The sequence below is a fragment of the Pleurodeles waltl genome, chromosome 1_2 (assembly GCF_031143425.1).
Source record: "Pleurodeles waltl isolate 20211129_DDA chromosome 1_2, aPleWal1.hap1.20221129, whole genome shotgun sequence".
Classification (NCBI taxonomy): domain Eukaryota; kingdom Metazoa; phylum Chordata; class Amphibia; order Caudata; family Salamandridae; genus Pleurodeles; species Pleurodeles waltl.
This window is the reverse complement of record NC_090437.1, coordinates 666,969,372-666,995,880: the sequence shown is the minus strand read 5'-3', so window position 1 is coordinate 666,995,880 and position 26,509 is coordinate 666,969,372.

Genomic DNA, 26,509 nt, shown 5'->3' with positions numbered 1-26,509 from the left:
ATTGAAGGCGGGTCGCGTTCCATTCCAGCATGTAAGTGCAAGGGAGATATTCTCTTCCTTTAATTAAACATGACAACAACAACTAATGGCTAAGAAGGAAGCGACTTAGGTCATACTTAACATAGAGAAATTAGAAAAGTTGCCTTTTACTGTGGCCGAAATACCATCTGCTGAGTGGTTAATACATGGGGTTATTAATCTGCCTATTTCTACACTTCAATTCACCTCCTGTTTAAAACACATTCCGGTAGGCAGATGTGAAAAGCTGGGAGGCAGTTACATTCATGAGGTGTGGGAGCTTCCCTTCTCATACAAATGCTTCAGTGGCATGAAAGAAGTCTTTCTTAGTGGTAGTGAATGCGAGACTTCAGTCTGCCATTCGATGGTTTGTAAACAGCTGTCCTTGCACGGGGCATGTAACGCCTCTGCTGCGAACTTGGCTTGTTATCTGAAGGGAGTTCCAGTCCCCTTGATTAGACCTACGTTCCAGGTGCTTTCAAACGGCAGCTACATCCTTCTCAATAGTGAAGGCTGTTGTGGCATGAGGGCCGGAATAGTTTACGTTGTTTCAGACTTTAAGGTCGTTACATGCTGCGGGAACGTACTGTTTCCCCCCACTAAATTTAGGGAGGTAGCTGATATTTGGCCTTACATTGCTACTTCAAACGTGAATTTTGACAAGTTAAGTAGACTCAAGGCTTTATTGTTTCAAAAGCATGTGGCCCTTACATCTGCGCGCAAGACCTACGCACTTCAAGTGGCAAGGTCATCAGCAGAAATACAGTCCCTGTTAAATACGAACTTTCCAAGACACTTTGGTGAACTCATGGGACGAATATTTAATTAATGGGTCCAGTACAACTGGAATCGCACATTTTTTCAAAGCTGTTGGTTCTGGTTTCGTTCTCACCTTCCCCTCCATATTCGGTTTGATACTCAATTTTTGGTAGTATTTTTGGGGGATTTCTGATAACTTTGGCTTTATTAGCTGACATCTTGCTGTTGCTGTTGTGGAAACACAATGGCTGTCCCACCACAAAGAGGAGAAATGACGGCGCTCCCATCAGCGCAGTACTTTGGAGCAACACTCCTGGAGCAATTGGAGTGTGACTAGTCTTTGTCGTTCAGATCAGTTTTGTATTGTGTGCAGCCTGTGTTCCTGTGCCTCTGGTGCTCTTTTGAACATGCACTGGAAGTCTGTCTTTCACAGCAGCGCTTACCTGCAGTAAATGCTGATCTGTTGGTGTTCTCGCTGAGGGTTCATTACCAGACATGCACGTTGAGGTTGCGTTTGCTGCGTGAAGCTACTTATGAGTTACCCTTTCTGGAGGAAGTTGTTGACAACTCATCAATGGACACTCCACGGGGTGCTGCCTTGGTTGACACTGGGGCTATGGAACACACTTGCTCCTTGATCTTTTTTGGTGAGGACTTTCCGGTTCTGACATCTGCCGAAGTGGAAGATCTTTCATTCTCCATGACTCGTACTTAGTTTGGAACTTTCCTAAATTGACATGACCTTTTGATTCGATTATAAGTCACACGCACATGTTTAAATTGCCACGTAGTATGCTTGTGTGCCCTTTTAACTTCTCCAAATTGACGTGGTTTTTATATATATCTTAGGTTGACCTTTTAGCAATGAGATTTTAGTTTTGGCTTTGAACCACTTTCAACCTACAAGGGGAAGGTGTTGTGTAGCCATTTTAGAAATAGCTCCATGCACGATAGTTTGAAACATTAGGCCGCTGTGCACTTTAACCTAGATATATTTTATTCGGCTTCACATCGTTATTTTTACAATAACCAGTTTTACGGTCTTGTTTTATTTTCATCTATCTAACTGTTTTTGCTTAGTTCAGCACTGTGTTCTCAAACAAGACATTCTTGATCACTCTGTGCTTCATTCAAGGCTACAGTTTGGTACATTGCCGGTGAACGTGGTAGAAGTTTAGTCTCCAACATTCGTAGAAAATACACATCCTTACGTAGGGACATTTTCTTAGAACATCAGCTGTGTTATTATAAAAACACTTCCTAGTCCCATTACACGGTAAGAGCGAGATTCCAGCCAGGGAACCACGACTGTATGCTGATTGCTGAATGCTTCATTACAGATGCTAACACAGACTACAGGCCTTTGCTCAGGTATAAGGGTTGATGTCCTTCCGGGGGAACCTGAAAGCAGAATTAGAGCTTAACATGCTGTGCTCAGATTATGATTTAGATAAGAAATAATCCATTGATCGTAGCATTATTCTTATGCTTCACTCTTCTCGTCACCATTTTAATACTGTCATGTTGTGTCGTCCTGGTTATTGCAGCTCACGCTTTGCTATCTAAGATGCAGTTGTTTTATTAAACCAATCATTGAAACCTATACTGCTTCTGTCTGTCGTTTATATATGAGACTGTATTGTGAATGAGAAAACCGGATGTGACCTGAGTGACCAAGACTTCCCTGAGAAGCCTAATATGTCATGCACTCGGCTGCCTAATCATCCCTATCTTCTGGTAGAGATGAGGCACTGCAAGTTAGCCAGAGCAAAACCCGGATTTGGAGAAACAGGTGTCACCCACCGTGGGTCAGACTCAGTCTCCCACACCGTGGACGATCTTGCTGCTCAAAATCCAGTAGTCTCATTAGAATAATGAGAGCCTATGTGACACTAGAGCTGTTATCATCAGCTCTGAGAAAAGCAATGATGTGGGGGATGACTGCAGTTTTTTCCATTCAGTGGTGCATCCCTGTCAAAGCTCCTGTATTTTTAAGTCAATTATAGTCTCATTTGTTTAGATATCTTTTGGCTTAAATCTTTCTTCACTTTGAATCAGGTAAAAGAGAGCAGTGGTTTTTCTTGTGCAAAGCTTAGGCATGGTTAAGCATGGTAAAGTCTCTGTAAGGTAGAAATATTTATGCATGTTTATTTTGGTCGTGCAAGTAAAAGGGTATTACTCTAGAATTTATGAGTCAAAGGGCTTTAGGTTTCCTCTTTGGAGCCGTTTTTCACTATACATTTTTTTCAGGTTAATCAGTTCAGCTTGAGTACGTATCTACCATGTAAGGTACCTTGCAACTGGAGAATAACAGTATTGCCATAATCCTCCTCCCACAATGGCTCACATCAATCCTCACGAGAGCTGCGGCTGAAGGTGGTGTACAGTTTTTTTATTTTTATTTTGCTGGCTCAGATGTGACAAAACATAGTACTGCTTGACCAGATTTATGTGTGGCCTGCATGGGTGTCCGCCTTCTCTTGCCCCACAATGCAGTGGAGGGCACTCATTTCTGTCCATACCTGGCACACTGCCTGACTGGTGGGGTGGGGTGGTGCCTGGATCATTCCTCTAAAAAATGCTGGGTTGTGAAAGTTGGATAACATTTCACTTAGTCAGTATAGAATGGCCACCGAAGCCAGCCTGGTGAGCGTAGGCATATCAAGATGGCATAGGGTGTTCTAGACATGATAAGGGGTAGAAGTCTGAGAAGTAAGATAAGTGCAGCAACCTACTACAAGAGACACTCTCCTTAACATCATTGACACACCTACTGTGATAGAGCTTGTCACTCAACCAGCACACACCAATTTCCAAATCTTCAACCTCGTATTCTCAACATCACCAACTATCTAATGCAAACTGTACACAACTGGACTTTACTGACTAAATTGCCATCACCCTACTCCATGTCCATCCAAGACACCGAGGTCAACTCAAAAGAGAACAACTAATCTTCAGACTCTTTTAAAGACTGCTAAATCAAAAACCTAAATCTTAACCTCATCTCTAATCTTGCCACTTCCACATCCAACATCAAAGCCCTACCAAACAACTTCAGAACATTTCTGGAAAATGATATGAACAAAGATACACTCATGCATGCCAAATACTTGGTACCTCACTGAGAACACACCCTTCACATACAGACATTAACAAAAATGGAAGAACAACAAAACCTTGAGAACTTCACTCTATTGAAGGCTATGTGTGCAACAAGCAAACAACTTATGACATTGGCTAAAGCCATGTACTAGACCAACAATATCAATGAAGGTGTCAATAGAAGCAGAATTCTCAACAAGACAATAAAGCAATCGACTAATAATCTGTCAACCTCTCCAATCCCACAATCCACAGGTAAGTTCAATGCCATCATCCCCTTCATCAGTTAAAAATACAGACGATCCAACAGCATATTTATAATTCCAAACATGCTTCTCCATTGATAGCCATCTCTCTGCACTGCATCCAAAAATGGCCATCTGCTGTCTATCTCAAACCCTGCGGCCATCCTCAACTCTCTCAAAGCCACCTCCTATGAAGATTACATTTTACCCTTATCCTTCATCAAAGCCTTCTGCATAGTAGGTCTCTCAATCCTATTCATCACTGTCCACATTTAACTCACTCAAGAAAACTTTCCCTCAGCCCCATCTTGATGGAACATCACTGGCTCATCTTGCCAGCCCACACAATTTATCAAAACCACTTTATCACTACAAAAGACATCACAACAAGCACCCCTGATTATCTTGCAGACAAGTTCCACATCTCTGGTGGCTCTCTGCATACACACAGCCTGAACGTCATCATATTAGAAACTAGAGAGGTGTGAAAGAGAAATAACAAGGCAAGAGGCCCTTTCCATATCTGCACCAAGGATCTGGAACATCCATGTACTCACCAGGACACCTCAAATGTTGTTCCAATACAAGGAAAGAACACACACCTCTTGAAAGAACTGAACATCAGCAAGCAGTAACAGTACACCTCCGCTCCCAAAACACAGCTTTCTCTCCTATCGCTCGTTGATTGTATGTTTGTGTTTGATCCTGCACAACACTCTCACACTCTCTTGTCTTGTAGCTAGGTTTGTGCTGTACAAATACTTCACACATACATACAAGAGATCTCAAGACAGCCCATATCCTCTCACCATCAAGAAACTCAAAAATATTCTGATAATCTTATAACTACTTCCCCAGTACTCACCTACTCTTCTTAAAAAAGACTACTGAAAAGTAATCTATGGAGAAAAAACACCAAGATCAATGCCATCCATCTCCTGCAGCAGTAGCAATACTTTTCCAGTTCATATTGCCGTACTGAGACAGTTACATTACAAATCATACAAAATGCCCTCCTGAGCACAGATAAATGTGACTTCTAGCTGTTTGACTTCACAGATATAATCACCTCATCCACATCCATACCATGAAGTCTTGAAATGAATATACTTGCAATGTTGTTTACTAGTTCTCCTTTTATCAATCCAAAGGTTGCCAGCTTTGGCACATGGATGTCTTACAGGAAGGTAGAAGATCACTATCACTTGCAGAGTCCTCAATTCTATCTTCTTCTTCTCATCAACTTTAATATCTACTTAAAGTCCCTTGGTTCTCTACTTCGGATAATAGTATTTAAATTCACAAATACTCCATTGACACACACCTCTACATGAAAGTTTTCTATGAAACAGAATTTCAGCACCTGAAACTTTGCCTGCACATCACCAAAACTGTGATATTGATCACCTACCTGAAGCTCAACCCCACCAAAATAGAATTCTTGCTTTTCAAAAAAAGCAACAAGGAGTGGCTATTCCAAACCTGACTCAATGACATAAACCTGGATGGACTCGAACCCCAACTTTCACTCGGTGTTAAATTACTCAATTTACCCTGTACATCAAAGGCACACTGAAAGAACACATTAAAAAGAAAACTAACACAGTCAGATCTCTACTTAAGAAAATAAGCCCATTCTTCATTGAAAGAAACCTCAAAACTGCAATTCAGTCCCTCATGCTCTTGTGTCTGGATGGTGCCAATGCACTGGTTCATGGCGTCAAAGAATCCACTTTGGCCCCTCTTCAGTGCATTCTAATCACTGCAACATACCTGATCTAGTACATGAAGAAACGCAAAGACATCGTCCCTAACTGGATGCAACTTAACTAGATCGCCTTCTCAACTCACAACATCTTCAAAGCTGACTGCTTCATCTGCAAAGCTATCAAGACAGCTCCACTTCTTATCTGGTTGACAATCTTCCCACCTCTGGTAGCTTTAGGTTTTATTTGCGAAGTAAATCAATCTATCAATTCTATCAAGCTCAGAAGAGTAAATGTTTGCGTTAGCTCTACAGTATCTCAAATGCATTCCAATTTAGATTCATATAGGAGTTAAAAACAGACATATGACCCACTGAACTATTTATTAGAAATGACACCGGAGAGCAGCTGGGTACATAAGGACCTCTGCAAAAAATCACTCTGCACCCACCTGTGCTAATTTATGTGGACACACACATGTGGCCAGCAGATTACCAAGATATATATTTAGCAACTGCATTAACCACTTGAGTTTATTGGCAGCATTACACCCTAAGGCCCTCAGTTAGACATTGTTGGGAGTAGGAAAATATCATTGCAGTGACCGTATGCACATATAACACCATTTTGTGCATAGGGAAAAGTAGAATGAATGAACACATCAAAAGGATGGTAATACTACTCCTTTACAAAGGAAGTCCATACCTATTGTCTTCAAAAAGCCAATGCTAAATTTCCACAACCAAATGCCGAAAAGTGTGTAAGTGTAACTTTTGCATGTTATTTCTCATTTAATTCTATATTTATGTAAAAATAAAAATAACAGTTGTGGATATGCAATTTCCAGATTGTGGTGTTACCACTAATTGCCCAACAATTTCTTGAGATAGGTCAGTGGATTTCAAGAACACTCACATATTTTGCCAGCAGGTGTCTTAACAGCCTAAAATATCTTACCAGTAGATACTCTAGTCCATTAGTTATTGCTAGTAAAATCAATTTGTCATCAAATTCCTTCTGCTGGGAACCCCAAAGTTACATATTAAAATCTTGTGATCATCCAAGACATTCAGTTTTAAGAGTTGATAAAACGTTGTGATCACTAAAGGCATCATTCTGACCTATTTGAAATTACTGTGTGGTAATGTTTCCTTTAGGATAAATCCGTTATACCACCTTGCAATTTTATCTTGCGATGAAACTATCACTCCAACCCAATTTTTCAGAGGTGAAATGAGCAAGGATTATGGGTGGAATCAGACTTTGCTCACTCTGTTTCCAAACATATTTCCTTTTTCTGCATGGTTCTACCCTTGCAAATCACACAGGTATTAGCTAGTAACATTTTCTCATGGGAAGATCTTGGAAGTGTCAAATTACTGAATTGCTGATATACAAGAATAATTTGCAAATAGTGTGTCATTATGATGCTTACACTCTTTTAATGCACTCCTGAGCTTAACTGCATATTACTTGGCCTGATTACATTTGTGTATTTTTTCATTATAAACTTCTGTAATTCCTAGAGAATCCTCCTATAAGATATATGTATTTACCATCCTACAAAAAGTTCTTTAGAATTGTTTGCCCCAACAAACACTCAAAGGGATCCCAATTCCATACTTATTGGCTCATTAGCAATGGTCAAGTCTTGACAAGTCTAAATTGTTTTTGTTATTTTCTTGTTTCCATTGTAGTTGCAGAGCACCTAGTTCTGGTTTTAGCTTATTTTTCTTTTGTTACGCAATTGGGCCGTGTTTTTGTGTAAGGCATGTGGATGCTTTTTTAAGGTATTAGATTAATATAGCTTTTTGTGAGTCAATTTTAAACCTTCTCCACTTCAAGTATTTGACAGTTTTAAGAAGTTGTGATCAAATGGGACTCAAATGCTGCAAATCTATTATCTTTTACTACTGTGGTAGTTGTTCTAGTAGGATGTTTCACAAAGAAGATGAGGTGATGGTTTGCTGTTATTATAACATGTCATGGTAAGTGAAGACTGTGTCCAAGGTGTATCTAGCTAAATGGGTTGGCCTAAAGACAAGACTTTAGGGGCTTTAGGCTTCAAATCAAGGGATTACTAATGAGTGGGGATAAATTGTTTCTGTAAGATGCTCAGGTCTTTCAAGACTCAGATATTAAAATACTCTCCAATAAACTTCCGGATGTTATCCAGCAAGGCATTACAATTTTGTTGTGAGCCAGAGGTCTGTATATCAAAAGGAATGAGTAAGAGAATGTAGACAAAGAAGGGCAGTCAAAAGACATTTGCATTAAGTCACATCATAATCCTGAAATCTTGTGATTTGTAAGGTGACAACTGCAAGGCCTGCTTTCTTTTCCTTGGGGCAGTTTTGGTTAAACATTCTATATCTGGATCAGGTGGCCCTTATGCTCGATCAGTGCTGTATCATCACCTAGCCAAGTTTATGTCCAGTGTGTGTTTTTGACATGAGCATATACACCTCTGTATATTTCATCATGTGAAATTACTAGGTGTTGAAACAGGGGCCACCAGTTTTGGATTGTTGGAGGTGGGGTTTGGCAGAGAAACATTCGTGGTATCTAAAGATGTCTTGTTGTGCCATGTTCTTTCTCAATGAAAATAATAGGCTTACGCCTTTAAACAGGTTCCTCACAAATAGTTTCCTTGAGCTGATGCATAGCTACCTTAATGTATTTGCTTTAAAATCCATGGTGCAATGAGGGCACTTAACCAATACAAATGAAAATGCCACCCCCTCCCATAATGGTGACTGCTGACAAATTACTGCTGAGAACTCCTTAGGTCTAGATGCATCATAGAAGCTGGGCAGGTTAATATTCCCAACTGAACTAACCTCCCTGCCTAATGGGAGTCCAAAGATGAAACAAATAGAGAGGTCAAATGATTTATTAGGAACTGGCAGCATTAAAATTGAGGCCTCAGCAGACAGGCAGCTGAGGCAGTTTTAGACCCGAAGCCCAGCAAACTTGAAATCTGAACTTTAGATAGGAAAGTTGTTTGTGTGATAAGCAGAAGTAAAAGGGACATGTTTAAGTTACTGGAAAGAGAGTTCTCACTGGTGCCAGACTGTCATCATAGGTACCAATTTCATTGGTGTCAACAGTTTCCCAACAGTCGTGTACATCTCTCATTCTCATCATCCTCCAACCACACTCTAACTTTATGTCCCATCTGTGTATGACTTCCCTTCATCACATTCTCCACCTTGCTCCTGCACATTGACAATGCAGACATGTGCCAAACTTTACTATCACTTAATCTTGCAGAATTATTGAACACTGCCTCCACTCTCAAAGGTGGAGAAAATCTGCCTTGGCACTTTCCCATATGTTTACTACTCTTAACTCTCACTACATCACCTACATAACATCATAATATCTCTTATATTTCTTCTGTGCTTTCTCAATGTTCTCCCTCAGTTCCTTAGGGGACCATTCCACTCTCTTAGCAGCCTTGAGCCAACCCACATTGTCTTTAGATATGGGAGTTCTTCCCCTCATAAGTTCAAATGGACTGGCATTTGTACTAGCACAAGCCCGCCATGCGGTCACCGCCATTTGGCTGCTCTGCGGTCAAAAGACCGCGGAGGCCATTCTGGCTTTCCCGCTGGGCCGGCGGGTGCCCGCCAAAGGAGCGCCCGCCGGCCCAGCGGGAAAGGCCCTGCAACATAGAAGCCGGCTCCGAATGGAGCCGGCGGTGTTGCAGGGGTGCGACGGGTGCAGTTGCACCCGTCGCGATCTTCACTGTCTGCTATGCAGACAGTGAAAATCATGCTGGGGCCCTGTTAGGGTGGCATGGGCAGTGCAGGGGCCCCCAGGGGCCCCGCAACACCCATTCCCGCCATCCTGTTCCTGGCGGTCAAAACCACCAGAAACAGGATGGCGGGAAGGGGGTCGGAATCCCCATGGAGGATTCTCCCAGCCGGGGGAAATCCGGCGGGAAACCGCCGGACCCGGCTGGGCGACCGTGGCTTTACAGCCGCGGTCGGAATCCCAAATGAAGCACCGCCAGCCTGTTGGCGGTGCTTCCGTGGTCATCCACCCTGGCGGTCAATGACCGCCAGGGTTGGAATGACCCCCAAAGTCACTCTAAATGCCCACATGGTTTCCATATCTCTCTTTTCCAAACTAAATGATCACAACTAGCTAATTGGATCATTCCTTTAAGCACTCGGTTAAACCTTTCTACCGCTCCGTTACCCGCAGGATGATACACCGAAGTGTTTGATGTCTGATCCCATTCCTTCTCACGTATTCCTTAAATTTTGAGAATAGAAATTGAGACCCATTGTCAGATACAATACTTTTAGGTAGCCCCTCTCTCACAAAAACTTTGTCCTGAAACTTAATGATGCTATATGCATTAGCTTTCTTTACAATTTCTACTTCTGGCCATTTGGTAAGATGGTCCATGAGAACCAGAACAAAGACTTGTCTGTCTCCTTCACCAATAGGACCCATAACATCAATTCCTACCCTTTCACATGCCATATTGGGACAAGAAATGGGATGTAAAGGCGGTTTCAACGTCATTTGCATTTTGTCCGCGTTCTCACATACCCTACACTCCCTAACTTTCCTTTCTACTTCTTTATCTAACCCAGACCACCAGTACCAATAGTAGTAGTAATAGTAGTATTTACTTTATTTTGGTTAAACAACCATAAAAGTATATATAAATACATCATAAAATTGAGTATATATAATCGCCTAGTGCATTCAGATCTTTAAAAAAGGTAAGAATATGCATTATTTACACATGTAGAAGAATTAAAACACATATGCATCGTGTAAGTGCAAGGTACAAATTTCACTTACGTGCATGTATGGCATATAGGAGATGGAGTAATCAAATGTTAGTTCAAAATTATCTGTCCGATAGCTAGACAGCCTGGGCACTTTGTCAGTCCAAGAATACCGATTAGGACATGGCCCTCCGTCTTATGCGCCATGCTTGGTCCAGATATTTGGTTACAGCAACGACTATCACGCCTTCGAGTCATATTTAAGGATTCTCAGGGCCTCCCAGTAATGTCTGGCACCCAGGAGCTTACAAACAGGGATTATCCATCTCCCGCGAGGGTGTGAATATTGCGTGCGGAAAAAGAGAAAGTGCTCTTCAGTTTCCTTTAGCTGAGGGCAGAAATGACAAGACACAGAGGAGGTACGCTTCTCCCATTTAGCCGTTAAATGTCTTAGCGGTAGGACCTGTACCTAAGCTGTAGGTACAGGCGCTTGGCAAAGGAGGGATGGATTTCATCCAGGAAATTTTCATAGGATGGGGAGCATTTCATGTTTAAAAAATGCCCAGCCAGGTTCTCATGACCATTGTTTGACCACGTCTGTTCCAAGGCATAGTTCCAATAAGCTCTTTTTAATGTCAGGGATACGTCCTTGGCAACCAATGTGGGTGACTTCCAAAGGTCAATAATTTTCAGCTTCTCACACTGAGACTTAATGTAGTTCAACCAAGGCGTAATTACCTGCGAGTCACCAAAAATTAAGTCAATCAAGGAGTCCCTATACAGTGTTAGTTCCCTGCATTTCCACAGCCTCACTAAATACAACAAGGGTTTTAAAGCCACCACCAAATTTATAGGGTTTAGTGCTAAGTCCATCGTCAGTGGCACCAGTGGCGTGCATTTAGGTAACTTGAGCATGTTCCTGAGAAAATTCTTCTCAGCTGTTAGAAGGACGGTAGCATCCTTGAAACCCCAATTCTCTGCCCATAAGTGGCTGCCGTGAGGGCAGTAGCTTTGTATATCTGGAGAACCGGGGACAGTGCACCACCCCACATTTCCTTCTGTTTCCTGCTGTTTGGGTAAGCCTTCTGGATGAGGAGATTTTTGCTCTTCACCAACTGATGGCCCCAAGACATTGAATCAGACAGTCGGACCCCTAAGTAGTCAAAGTGTTTGACTTGTTCAATTGTGGAGCCATTGATTAACATTCTCCCTCTAAGTGTCTTGTGGGTGTTTATCCCCATACATTTTGTTTTTGTTGGGTTAATTTCCAGACATCTTGCCTTACAAAAGGCCACGAAGGAGTCCAGTTCTGCCTGAAGGCCCATTGGAGTTCTAGAGATGAGCAGGGTATCGTCGGTGAACATTAATATTGGAAGCAGGGTTCCAGCAAGCTTAGGGGCATCATACATACATTGTGAAAGCCATTTATCTGCCCCATTAATGTAGAGACTGAAAAGTGTCGGGCCAGTACGCAACTTTGCTTTACCCCTCGACGAGTTGGAATCGGGTCTGTTAAATACCCCACCCGTGTTCCATCTCTCTTTGGCACAGGTGTTTATGTGGAGTGCTCTCAACATACGTATTAGGTCAAGCGGCACCCCATATCCTGCAAGTATTTCCCACAAGTTATCCCTAGGTACCAGGTCGAAGGCTGTCCTAAGATCTATAAAGGCGACATACAGGTGATCCCTCCTTAGGGTGACATACTTCCCGCATAACATCTTGAAACCAAAGACCTGATCAACAGTGTTGATATTGCTCCTGAACCCTGCCTGGGCATCCTCAAGGATATGATTGCCCATTACCCATGCTTGTAGTTTGACCAGAACCTGTCTGCAAAAGATTTTTGGAGAATTGTCCAACAGGCTTATGGGTCTATAGTTAGAGGGAATGTCCCTAGTTCCTTTTTTGAATATGGGTACGATAACAGCTCCTAGCCAGGTTGGTGGAATGGTCATGCTTTCATTGCTCAATGCATGCAGGTAGGGGATCCAGACATCTGGGTGTGAGAGGAAAAGATCGCCAGGAATACCATCCAGGCCAGGGGCCTTCTCCTTCTTCATTTGCATCAGGGCTACCCTGGTTTCAGCCTGGGAGAAATAGGGGCACTCGGTCTCTATGTTAGCCTACATCTGAGGAGGGTTGGAAAATGCCTCCAGGCCTACCAAGCAATCCCTCTCAATTAGTTCCTCCCTAATATTTTCATCGTATTCCACCCCCCCCTCACTGTACAGGGATTTGAAGTGCTCAACCCAAGCTCATGGTTGCACTACCACTTCAAGATGGTAATCTATTAATTTCGAGCTGAATGCCACCAGTGACCAAAACATCTTCTGATTCTTACTCTTAAGTGAGTTGGTAAGCTCTTCCCATAGAGCCCTCTCCCAGTTCTGTTTAGCCTTGTTTTGGATAGCCTTATAGTTATTCTTAGCAATGGTAATTTTTGGCTTGATTCACTGCTTCAAAGCCACCAGTCAGTCCTTAGTGAACCATCCTGGGGCAACTTTGATGGAAGCCCTTCTTTTCCTGATTTTAGCAAACAGAGGCCTAAGCTGTTCCATGAGCTGACAGTGCACTAGAACCATATTGGGCTCATACCCGCTTAAAGGTGTATTTCAACTAGGTTATCCACAAATAGTTTGTATATTTTAGTTTGAATTTCTGCATTAGCCACGACTTCTGCCCATTTCACATTCGTCCTGTTATTAATTGTCTGTAGGGGATTTGCATGGACTAATGCTGACAGATTACAACTAGTAAATATAGCAGGAGAGAATACTGCACTTAAGGCCTCATGATCGCTACGTGTTTGAGGGATACCTGCCATGTCTGTCAAGAGCGGCCACATTTCCAGGTTGACTAGGAGATAATCAATGTAAGAACTCGAAATGCCTCTCTTGAAGGTCGGGTGCGGGGGATTATCAGAACAGGTATTGCCATTAGCAATTATTAAGCCATTCTCCATTGTCAGATCTTCTAGTTGGCCAGCTACAGTGCTTAATTTCCCTTTCGTTTGTGCGGCTGCCCCAGAACCAATCAGAGCACCTTGGAGATCCTGCAAATAGACTATCTCCCTCTGCCTTTTTCCAAGTGTTGTGTTACAATCACCTGCGATCAATTTTAAGGTGCCTCCTTTTAGGCGCTGAACAGTATTAGTGAGATGAACTACTGTGGAGGAGGGGACATTTACAGGGACTGATCTAATGTAGGCATTAATTATCGCAATATATCTGGCCCCAGTAGGCATTTTAACTTTTATTTCTACCCCTAGCAAGTCCTTACTTCCCATTGGAACTACTTTCACTAATGGGAAAAGATCTAGTTTCAACCAAATAAGAAGACCCCCAGAAGCTCTACCCATGGATGAAGGGACTGCATTAGCAACAGAGGTGATAAACCCATTTCTATGTACTGCTGTCACTGCCCAAGTCTCCTGCAACAGTATATTCTGGTGGTGATCAATGAACTCACCCCACACTGGGTCTGCAATCTTAGCACGGATGCCTGCTACATTCCAAGTTAGATATCTAATGGAGTTTTCGGCAATCAGCCTGCTTTCCCACCTCGGTCCCGCTCTAGCGCCTGCCTTAATAGAGTTAATCTTACTCTGTGTAGCTATGTCCCACATATCATCACCACTGGCACTCAGCTCTAGGTCCTCAATGGCGCATGCTGCAGTTTGCCAACTTATGCCACCACTAGATGTACATTAAAGGACAGAACTTGTCCTTACCCCCCGATTGTCAATCTATGTCTGCTAAGTTAGCACATTTCCCCATGTGGTGTGTGGGGGTGAATTAAAGAGTTACACCCTTCTGAGATCTGTGGTTCTCCTAGTCAGCTGGGGGCGTTGTGTTTAAGATTTATGTATGTTCTTGGTTTAGGTCTAAATCTTAATTCCATGGATATCAGCTCATCCACCAATTTAGGACTCTTAAGTTTCACTCCTATATAATCCCATTTGTGTGTAAAGGGGCTACAACATGAGGCAGATAATATGTCATCCCTAATGATAGACGTACAACCCCTGGTGTGGCGGAGCCAGTGGGTTACTTTGTTATTGCAAGATTCTTGAGTTTCACTGGCTCCGTGTGTAAGTTTGGGGACATTTGTCAGGTGGATAATGCTAGACAGACATGTACTCTGGTTGTTATTGAAGGTGTTTTGACTCCCACAATGAAGCTGGCCTGTTTGGCAGCCAGTGTGCCGAGTGGGCTGTGCACTGTGTTGCTTGAGGGTTAATCTACCTCTAATTAATTCTCCTCTTGCAAAGTTAGATGAGGTTGAGCCTGCTACGCTAGCAAACCCACCATTGTCAGCAGCTATCCCATTACCCTTAACTGACTGCGGCTTTGGGAGGGGTGCTTGGCTTTAGTGCTTTGGCATTGGATTTGCACCGCCTATCATGGTTCCTAAGTTTTCCACTAAAGTAGATTATTTGGCCACCTAATTCGACAGCCATCTTGTTCATACACTCACGCAATCCCTGTATCTCTCCTCTAAGTGCCTGTAGCTGTAGCTGTGCCAGTGGTTCCCCTATCTTGGGCTGATTTAGATCTACTGGGTCAGGGTGCCTTGCTTGATCCAATGATTTGGGGTTCTCATCGGGTACAGTTCTTTGGTTAGCTAGGAGGGCAAACCTGTTGGAGCAGTCAATATTAATAGCGGCTGTGCTTTCAACCTCAAAATGATCCATTGAAGTGACCGAGGCTGCTGCTAGTGTGCTTACACTTAAATGCTCACCCCCTGGTGCATAGCTATCTTTTGGGCTAGAGGCGGACCTGGTGCCACGCTCCTTTGTCATTTTCTTAAAGTAGGTCTGTATACCCTCGGGAGGTGTAACTCGTTTCCCCTTACGCTGAGATGGGTCTGCGTTGTTTGTGGCCAATAAACCCTCTACTTCCACTATCAGATAATCAGTTTCATTCAGGGTACAGTTCTCTGTGGAATGCCTAGCAAACTTGTTTATGCCTGCTGCCCCTAAGGGTTTATCGGTGGCCTTTCTCTTTCCCATAATAAATGAGTTACTTCCAAAATTACAAAGGAGTCTTGAGTGCCTCAACGATATGACAGCAATTTACCTATAGGGTGCTTTAACGATAAAAGCCAGCTCAGCCCTTGAACAATGCGATACACTCGCAAGCGTTCACCCTGCACCATTCAAGAGATTATGTACCATATACCCAAGCCACGACACCCAGCACCAAGACTATGACCTGCCTAAGGAAAGCCTTTGCACTTTCCTACCTGCCCCCACAAGAGCTCCCACACAAAGGCCAAATGGGTTGGCCCTGCCCTGCCTCTTCCTGTCGGGCTTACCCCGCGTGTCCGGCACTGCAGTATGCCCCCTTGCGCTTTATAGTGCTCTTTGGATCTGGCAAGTGGCAACAGGTGATACAGAAAATGTCCACCTCCTAGGGCTGCAAAGCAGTCTGCGATCTGTAGTACCTCTGGCTTCTGGTCTGGATCGCGCGTTGCGCGCTGCCTTATGCCCCCTTGCGCTTTATAATGCTTGTTGGATCTGGCAAGTGGGAGCAGGTGATACAGAAAATGGCCGCCTCCTGGGGCCGTAAAGCAGTCTGGGATCTGTAGTCCCTTTGACCTCTGGTCTCCGTCAGTGCGTCCCGCTCTGCAGTATGCCCCCTTGCGCCTTATAGTACTAATTGGATCTGGCAAGTGGGAGCAGGTGACACAGAAATGGCCACCTCCTGAGGCCGCAAAGCAGTCTGGAATCTGTAGTTCCTCTGGCCTCTCGTCTCGATTAGCGCGTCCCGCCTCAGTTTGAGAGAGAGAGAGAAAGACGCATGTGACGTAACAGCAGACAACGCGCCTCCTGCGATGTTCCTGCCAATACTTCACTCTGTTTTTGTCTTCCCAATACCTAAATGACCCTCATAGCATATTTCCAGAATTTTAGCCCTCAAAGTTGTAGGTGGTACCACTCTTCCACCTCTAACAATCACATCATCTGAAAGGGATAATTCATCCTTAAATTCCCAGAAAGGTAACAGAGCTTCATCCACCTTTTTCTTCAATGGCCACTCCTTGGTGATCATACATTGCACCTTCTGTAAAATCTCATCTAGTTCCTGTTCTGTCTTCCACTCATCGTGTGAAATACCTTAACACACACCTTCTTCCACAACAGCCACCCATACATCCTCATTCACATCTTCTTCCCTGTTCTTAGTGGGCAAAGGCATACGACTTAAGAAGTCTGCAACAATATTCTTCACCCCATGAAAATATTGCACATCATGATTATATCCATACAGACGTACTGACTTCCTAGCTAGTCTAGGAGATACTCTGTATAACCCCTTTGTAGTTAAAACTTTCACAAGTGGTTTATAATCACTTCTTAGTGTAATTTTAGTACCCCAAACATATTGTCGGAAATGTTTCAATGCCCATACACATGCCAGTGCTTAACTTTCAATGACAGAATATTTTTCCTTAGACAGGGTCAATGAATGCAAAGCAAAAGCAATATTATCCCCTTGTCCAGCCTTATTCCTCTGTGTCAGAACTACTCCCAATCCCTCTACAACTGGCATCCGTGGTGATGATACATTTGCGATTTGGGTAAAAAAACTGTGATGGAGGGGCTTTGTAAATGTCATTTTTGAGCATATCAAAAGCATGTTGGCATTCCCCAGACCACTCAAATTTATTTTTCACCTTGAGTAACTGCCTTAGGTCATAAGTCTTTGCAGAAAAATTTCTCACAACTTTGCAATAAAACTCAACCAATCCTAAAAATGCACAGACGTCATCTTTGTTTTGGGGATTAGGTGCATTACTTATGGCAGACACCAGTTCTTTCTTTGGTTTGATTCCTTCTTCTGACACAATATGACACAAATAGGTAACATGATCACAAGCAAATTTGCACTTGCTACACTCTGCAGTTAGTCCTTTCTCATCTATAACATCAAGTACCTGCAACAGGGTTTGGTCATGGTCTTCTTTGCATTTTCCCATAATGAAAATATAGTCTTGGAAGACCATAACATTATCCACATTTTCCAACATTGAATGCATCAATCTTTGAAGCATAGCTGCCAGTGACGCTAGGCCAAACGGCACCCTCCTGAACCTATAACACCCAAATGGTGTAACACAAGTAGTCAAACTCCTACTGTCAGGATGCAATTGAACTTGGTTTTAAGCTGCTTTCAAATCAATAGATAAAAGCCATTTCATACCTTTTGTGAGTGGTAACATTTCATTGATGTGTGGCAAAGGAAATTGGTCAATAAGAATATTACTATTAGGATCCCTTAAGTCAATGCATAACCTTAGGTTTCCGTTGGCCTTCTTCACTACTACCAAGGGAGCCACCCACTCTGAAGATTCTATGGGTTCAATAATTTTTTCCTCCTGCAATTTATCCAATTACAACTTGACATCTTTCTTTAGAGAAATAGGAATATTTCTTACTTTGTGCACATGTGGCTTAGCTTCTTTTTTCAGTGGATTTCATGCTTGAACCCTTTCATTTTACAAATACAGCCAGAAAATACATTTGGAAATCTTTTTAGAACCACTTTATCAATTTCTAACTCTTGTTGGACTGTCAACACTGGCTCCGGGTTATTTGGATCCAGTACTATACGTAATTTGCCCTGATCAATTCAACCCAATATAGAGGGACCTGTGACTGCAAAATACAATTTTCCCGAGGTTTCTCAGTCTCTGTACTGAAATTTCAACTTCTTAAATCCTAACATCTCAATAACGTCACCAGTGAATGGTTTAATGGTTATGTCTGGCAAACATAACTCATCACCCAACGTCTGTTTAAATTCCCTTTCCCACACTTCCCTATTTACAAGTGTATACGGGGAACCCGAATCAACTACAATATGTATGTTGACCCCACCCAATGTTATCTCACAAATGGGTTTTTTCTTCCTTTTTTTCCTCTTCTGCAGTGTGCAAAATATAATTATCATCTATACCATCCACATACAAAACACACATATTCAAATTGTCTTTGTCCGATGTGCTATTGTCTTTCGGTTCTAACACCTTGCCACAAGTTCCAGTTTTCCTCTGACACACTCTCTGAAAATGACCAATCACACCACACTTTGAACATTTTTGCTTCTTAGCTGGACACGATTTATCATTGGCCAGGTGATCACTGCTACCACATCTGTAACACTTTCTTCTATCATCGGGTCTATAACCTTTCTGTTCAACATGTGTTTTTCCTATCCACTTCCTTTTGTGTTTTCCTTTGTGAACTTCTTCCCTTTTACTCTTGCAGGTATGGCATCTTCACTTTTACTTTCCCCTAAAACCACGTTAGCACATCTTCCAGTAAGTTCTGCCCTCTTAACAATGTCAATAACTTCCTGCAAAGAACTCTCTTCTTTAGCCCACACATTGTCTTGAATGCTAGAATTAGATGATTGCATGACGATCTGAACCCTAATGAGCTCATTGCGCAAGTTACTGAATCTGCAGTTAATTGCCAAGTTTTTTAATGCAGAAACATAATCCTCCACCAGTTCATCTTTCCCCTGTTTCCTATGCAAGAATTTGTAATGATCAACTGCTACGTAGACTGCAGGTCTATAATAGTTATTCAAATCTTCAAGTGCGTTCACATACACATCTCCTTGACCCTTTTGTCTCGGTTTCTTATTTATATTGTTAAAACATTTCAATCCACCCGGGCCTAAGCATTGTAAACAAATTTTAAACTTTTTTTCCGATGTGAGTTCCTCTTCATCATCAATGGCAGATATATAATTTTTGTAATATTCATACCACTCTTCCTGTTTTAGAATTGGTACACCAGAAACTGGTATAAAATGTTGTGGAGGTGACAAGTTCCAAGAATTGCCTGAAGCCATACTACAGCTGAAGCTGTCTCCCTCGTTAGTTGACAGTCGTTCTTTAACTTGCCTTCTGCAGCTGAATGTAAAATAACAGTATGGTAATCAAATATACATTTGAAAGAATGTGTTCCTATTTAAGTTTCCTTCCTCTTTTAATTTATATCCACAGATGTTAAAAAATGCTTCCAGAGTAAAATTGCCACCAAAAAACCCCCCCAAAAAATCCAGCTCCTAAAACGTTATTCAAAGCGCTATAAATAGAATAAAGGGCTTATGAATTCACTCTATTTATAATGCTGCCAGGTTACAATTGCCTGACCATTAAAATGGGCTAGGGAAATGTGGTGTTTCATCTCCCCAATCCAAAATGACAGCACGTCGAGGTGAAGCACATTCCTCATCCGCTTCAGCTACGTGAACCGCACACAGCCCTTGTGCGGTTCACAGGAACCGTTACTGCCGCACACACCCCAGGAACACTGAAATATGCGCAAAGAAATATGCGCATGAAGGTCACCGGGATACACTTCACCAACCTAGCATGATATGGCGGATGGGCAACAAGGATGCTGACAGCGATCGCCGATCAATAACATTCCAAATGCAAAACTCGCTGGGATGCCAGTTGTTGGCTTGATGAACAGTCCTCCAACTCGTCGCCAAATTTGTAAGGACTACTCCGTCGATGGTTGGTAGGAAAAGACGTATTTATTTCGTTTTAGTAAATTCCTCATAATGAGGGAGACTCACAACAGCATATAAATCAGAACTGTCGCTCCTCCGCAGTCCGCTGTTCTCGAATTCCACTATGTCACAAATGACCTAGTAAGGAGGATTCGAGAATGGGTGACAGCTAAGAAATATAGTACAATACACCACCATCCCTACTAAAAAATGGGACATATTGTTTGGTTTGCTGAAACTTACAATAATATAAATAATAATAGATAGCAAAAGCAAAGAGGTTTGTGATAATAGCAAACAATTTCTTTCTAGAATCCCATAGGGAGTCGTCAAGACCACTGCAGCTCACCAGAAGTAAAAGAGAATGATTCTCACAACTTTCATGGAGCTCTCTACATACCCCAACCCATCTCTGCGCTCAGAGGCATACAGAACGGGAGCAAGAGAAGAAGGGTGCAGTTACCTGGGACAGAGAAAAACATAGATCCTCATTAAAAACTCAAGAAGGCATCCCACAGAGAGTCATGTTGGTGTAAACTGGTAGTTTAGCTTGGTGTACTTTGCCTGTTAAGGTTACTCTTGTATACTTACTATAGAGCCTCAAGTGGGTCTTCCAGAGTGGATACAGAGCACTGGCATTTGCAGCCCACACCTTTAAAACTACATGGTAATGGGTGTGCTCTTTTTTTCGTTTGTTGACTTGCATTGTCACTTCTACCCAATTTTGCCAGGAAGGCAATGACAGCATCACCTCACTCCAGTTTATGGGCTGCTAATCTGGTTCTCAAAGACGTGTGTGTGGCATGTTCTATGGTTATGGCTCTTTTTCATATAATACTATGACTAGGCAGTCCACTGTTCCTTACTATCTCTCCATATGGACCGTGAACATGTCAGAGAGAAAGGTCTGCTCTCATATCTATCTACTTTTGCAGGACATCCACCTATAACAGGATCAATCTAAATTGAAATGAGATCAAGTGGGCAATGCCATAATGTCATGTGGATGAATGAAGCACTCCCATTCCTCACAGCAGGTTGAAAAAAAGTAAGTGTCTATATTTTCCCACAAAACTCTAGTGCTTTGCATCTAGAAATTTGATCTGATACATTGTGAAGATATGCTTTTGTAAAGATGTTTACACAAGGTTCATCTATAGTGATTCCCTCGGTCTCCACTCCCAGTGGAACTAAGTTGCATTTCTTTTCCAAACACAATAGATTTTATGAAATTCAGAAAATCAAAATGGATAGTAGGTAGAGACTGGAACAGAATACTAAAATGAAATTCAGACAACTGTTGCAAACCAGATGTGGGGCTTTGGGCCAGTCACAGCTCCCTAGCCACTCCATGGCCCTCCTGTCTGCCGCTGACAGGTCTGTCCATATTCCTGAGCCTGATTGTATTTGCTGATGCCCCTGCTGATGCCTCCTTTGCGTCACTGCCTCTCCCGCTGCTCCTGCTTTACTGCCTCCCACCCCGCCCCCAGGACATAAAATGAAGGATGCAGGGCGGTCTCATTGAGAAGTGCCTGACCCATTAGGTCAGTCACAGCTCCCCAGCCACCCCATGACCCTCCTGCCTGCCTCTGACAGCTCTGCCCCCATTCCTGAGCCTAATTGCGACAGCTCCACCTGCATTCTTGAGCCTGATTGCAACAGCTCTGCCCGCATTCATGAGCCTGATTGCGACAGCTCTGCCCATATCCCTAAGCCTGATTGCATCTGCCGAAGCCCCTGCCAATGCCTCCTTCATGCCACTGCTGCTCCCGCCCTCTCACCTCCTACACCTGCCACTCCCTCCTCCCAGGACATATAATGGAGGCCGCAGCATGACCACACAGTGGATGTGCGTAGTGAGCGTGCCACCAGCACGTCAAAGGCAAGGCCATGTGCACCAGTCCCTGCCTGGACTGCGCCTAGCACCAGGATCCCCGATCCTCCCACCCCCCGCAACTACACCACCAACACACTCCATCAACAGCTGCCTCACAGCCTCCCCACGCTCAACAAAAGGACACTTCACTTGCCTACACTGCAGTTTCTCCTGCAACGCAGGCCCACCTGGGCATACTAACACCAGTACTACACCCACACATAAGACTATAGACAACCAAGCACCATTCCACTGCATCCTGCTAAACATACGCTCCTTAAGCAAACACACTGCAGAAATCTGGGACACCATCACCACCCAGGACCCAGACATCGCCTTCATCACCAAAACATGGCTAATACCCTCCTCAAACCCCAACACCACCATGGCCTCCCCTGATGGCTGCAAGACAATACAATGAGACCGCACCAAACAACATGGCAGGGCCTCACCATCATCTTCAAGAAAACCATCCAATGCACCATCACCGATGATGACCCAGCGTCCCTCATGGAGCACTTCAACTTCCAACTCTAGACCGATGGCAAGACCATGATGCAAGGCACCCTTGCATACAGACCCCCGGGACCATGCCCAGCCTTCTGTGAAGCCATCGCCAACCTCATCACTCTCATTGCCATCAACTCTCTTCACTACGTCCTACTTGGTGATCTCAATTTCCAACTTAACAACCCCAATGACACCAACTCCACTTCTCTCACAGAGAACCTCAGCAATATCAGACTCACCCAACTGGTCACCAAATGCATGCACAAAGCCAGACACACACTGAATGCTTTCTTCACTTCTAGTGACAGAATCAATTTCATCCATGTGACTGAACTCACCTGGACCAACCATGTCATCGCCCACTTTACTATCTCCAATTCCCAGCATACCACCTCGAAGCACCTCAACACCCCTCACCGAAGCTGGGGCAAGGAAACCAAGACCCTATAAGCATGGCCCCTAGGCACTGCACAACCCGAGCCCACGGCAGACCTCGACCTCAACCAGGCTGCCCAAAACTTCATCACCTTGATCACCAAAGCCGCTGACAGAGTAGCCTTGCTGAAACCGGCTAAAATCAACAACACCTCCAATCCAGCGAGATGGTACACTTCGGAACTCAGAAATGGCAAATGGGACTGCCACCGACTCAAGAAACAATGAAGTGTGTCCAAGGACCCCTCTGACAGAGCTGCCTGCAAGACAGCCCTCAACAACTATGACTACCACCCCCGTGCTGGAACAGGACAAAGGTCACCGAAGCCCAGCTCACCACCGTGCTCCACCACTCCCAACCTCCAGACACCTCAGATGCCAACGCCCCGGCTTACAAACTCCACCAATGGATCACCGACTGCGCCAAAACCCTAGCCCCCCTAACGAAGCCCACCAGCAAACAAGAACACAGGAGACTCAGTTGATTCTCGTCTGACCTCCAAGAATCCAAGAGCACATGCAGACGACTCAAGAGAAAGAGGAGGAAAAGAGCTCAACAGACCACAAAGCCTTCAAAGATGCTGTAACATCACGCCACCGCCTCATCAGATCGACTAGAAAATCAGCCATTCAGGAGAGTATCAACTCCAACAGGCACAACAGCAAGGAACTTTTCACCATAGTCAAGGAATTCACAAAACTTGACACGGACACCACAGACATCCCACCCTCCCAAGAACTGTGCAACAGCCTAGCCACCTTCTTCCACCAGAAAATTCAAGACATTTACGAAGGATTCACAGGCAAAGACTTGCCCACCAGCACCACCACCGACGCTTATCATCAACCGATCATAGAGCACTGCACCCTCCTCACCCCAGAAGACACCCTCAAGCTCATGAATACCACCCATTCTGGGGCACCCCCGAACCTATTCCCCATCCACATCTTTAATCAAGCCAGTGCCATCATTGCTCCCGAGGTATGCCATGCCATCAACCGTTCCATTGAAACCACCACCTTCCCTGATGCCTGTAAACATGCAGAGATAAGCCCCTTCCTGGAGTAACCTTCCGTAGACCCATCGGAACTGAAAAACTACAGACCAATCTCATTGCTCCCTTTACCAGCAAAGGTAATTGAAAAAGTGATCAACGTACAGCTCACTGAGTTCTTGGAAGCCAGCCATATCATCGACCCCTCCCAATCTGGATTCAGGGGCAACCACAGCACTGGAACCACACTCCTACCAGCTCCTAGCAGCCACGGATGACATCTGCACGCTACTGGACCATGACGAGACAGCTGCCCTCATTCTCCTCAACCTCTCCGCCACCTTTGTCACTATTTCTCTCTGTTTGCCGCACCACCCTGTGCACCAGACTACATTATGCCAGCATCCGTGGCAAAGCCCTGGAATAGATCTGCTCCTTCCTCACCGACTGAACCCAAAAGAGTCAGGCTCCCACCTTACTCCTCGAAGCAAACGGAAACTAGACGCAGAGTTCCTCTGGCTCCTCCGAGCCCCACCCTCTTCAACATCTACAGGACCCCGCTCTCTGAGATCGTCAGATACCGTGGACTCAACATTGTTTCATATGCCAATGACACACAGCTCGTTCTCTACCTCATCAATGAAGCATCAACAGCCAAAAAATAAACTTCTCAATGAAATGAAGGAAGTCGCTGACTGGATGAGGGACAGTAGCCTCAAACTCAACTCGGTAAAGATGGAAATCGTTATCCTGGGCCCCACCATTTCCACCTGGGGCGACTGCTGGGGACCCAGTAGCCTCATTACTGCCCCACCTCTGACTGACCATGCCCGCAACCTCAGCATCATTCTCAACTCATCACTGTCCATAACCCGCCAAGTCAATGTCATCTCCTCATCATGCTTCCACAGCCTTGGCCTGTTCTGGAAGATCTTCAAGTGGATCCCCATTGATGCTAGAAGAACAGTCACCCAGGCATTGGTCAGCAGTAAACTCGACTACAGCAACGAACTCTATGCCGGAATCAACAAAAAACTCCTATCAAGGCTCCAGAGAATACTGAACGCAGTGACCAGACTGATCCTGGACATCCTAGGCCACAGTCACGTCTCCGCCCACCTCAGAGACCTACACTGGCTCCCTGTCAACAAACGCATCACCTTCAAACTCCTGACTCAGCATTCAAAGCCCTCCACAATGCGGACATGCCTACCTCAACCACTGCCTCTCCTTCTACAACTCCGCTCAGCGCAACTGGCCCTCACTACTATCCTCAGGATCTGGAAGATCATGGCTGGGGGGAGATCCTTTTCCTACTTCACCCCACACACCTGGATCACAATGCCGATCCACCTCAGGCAGACTTCATTGTTCAGGAAGGACCTCAAGACCTGGCTCTTCGACTGACCAGCGTCCCTTAGCTAGTGCTTTGAGACCCCTGGGTGATAAGCTGTGTTTTATAAATGATGATTGATTGATTGACCACCACATCAAGGCAGCAAAAAGAGCAGCAATCACTGCCTGCATTGACATCGCAGCCAACAAAAGAACTCTTCAGAATTATCAAGGAATTCTCTAACCCTATAGCCACAAAAGCCACCACCCAACCATCCCACGATGTCTGCAACACCCTCTCAGACTAGTTCCACAGCAAAATCACTGCCATATACACAATTTCGGCCCCCAGCCCTCCACCTTCAGCATAGACAACATCTCTTAAGCAGCGAACACCAGCCACATGATCAGGCATTAAAATGCCTCTTTGGTACAGGTACATAAGGAGAACACACAAAACATTCTAGCAACATGGAGGACAACATGGATGTATTCCTACTATGGTTTGGGCACCAAGAAGACCACTGCAAACCCCACCATCACCACCGCATCCACCAACACCACCACAATCACCCACACCCACACCACAGAAGTAGGGCAGGAGAGAGGAGAGAATCTACCACCAGCGGACATCCCTGATTGCCCTCAAGGAGGAAGAGGTCTTCACCTTTTAGTGGCTGCACAGGGAGGCCATCATCCAACTGCTCCACCTCATTGCACCCAGACTGCAGCCTATGGTTAACAGGGTGACCGACATACCATCACTGACCAAGCTCCTGGCCGTGCTACATATACTTGCGTCAGACTCCTTCCAAGCCACTGTAGCATTAGTGGGAGGAGTGTCACAGCCATCCCTGTCAGCATTCCTCCTCACTGTCCTTGATGCAATCAGCCAACTCACATCCTGCCACATCCTCTTCTATAACACTCAGCAACTACAGCAGGAGATAACACAAGGCTTCTGCGCTATTGCTGGATTTCCGCATGTGTTGGGTGCCATGGGTTGCATACATGTGCAACTTGTTCCTCTGCTGCAACTGAACACTTATACAGGAACTGGAAACATACCCACTTAATCAATGTACAGGCCATTGTTGACCATCGTGGGTTGATCCTGAATGTGGTGGCCAAATACCCGGGCAGTGCTCATGATGTCTACAGCTTCCGTCAGGCCATCATTAATCAAAGATTCCTGGATGGACAATATGGAAATGGTCTGCTTATAGGTAGGCAAACAG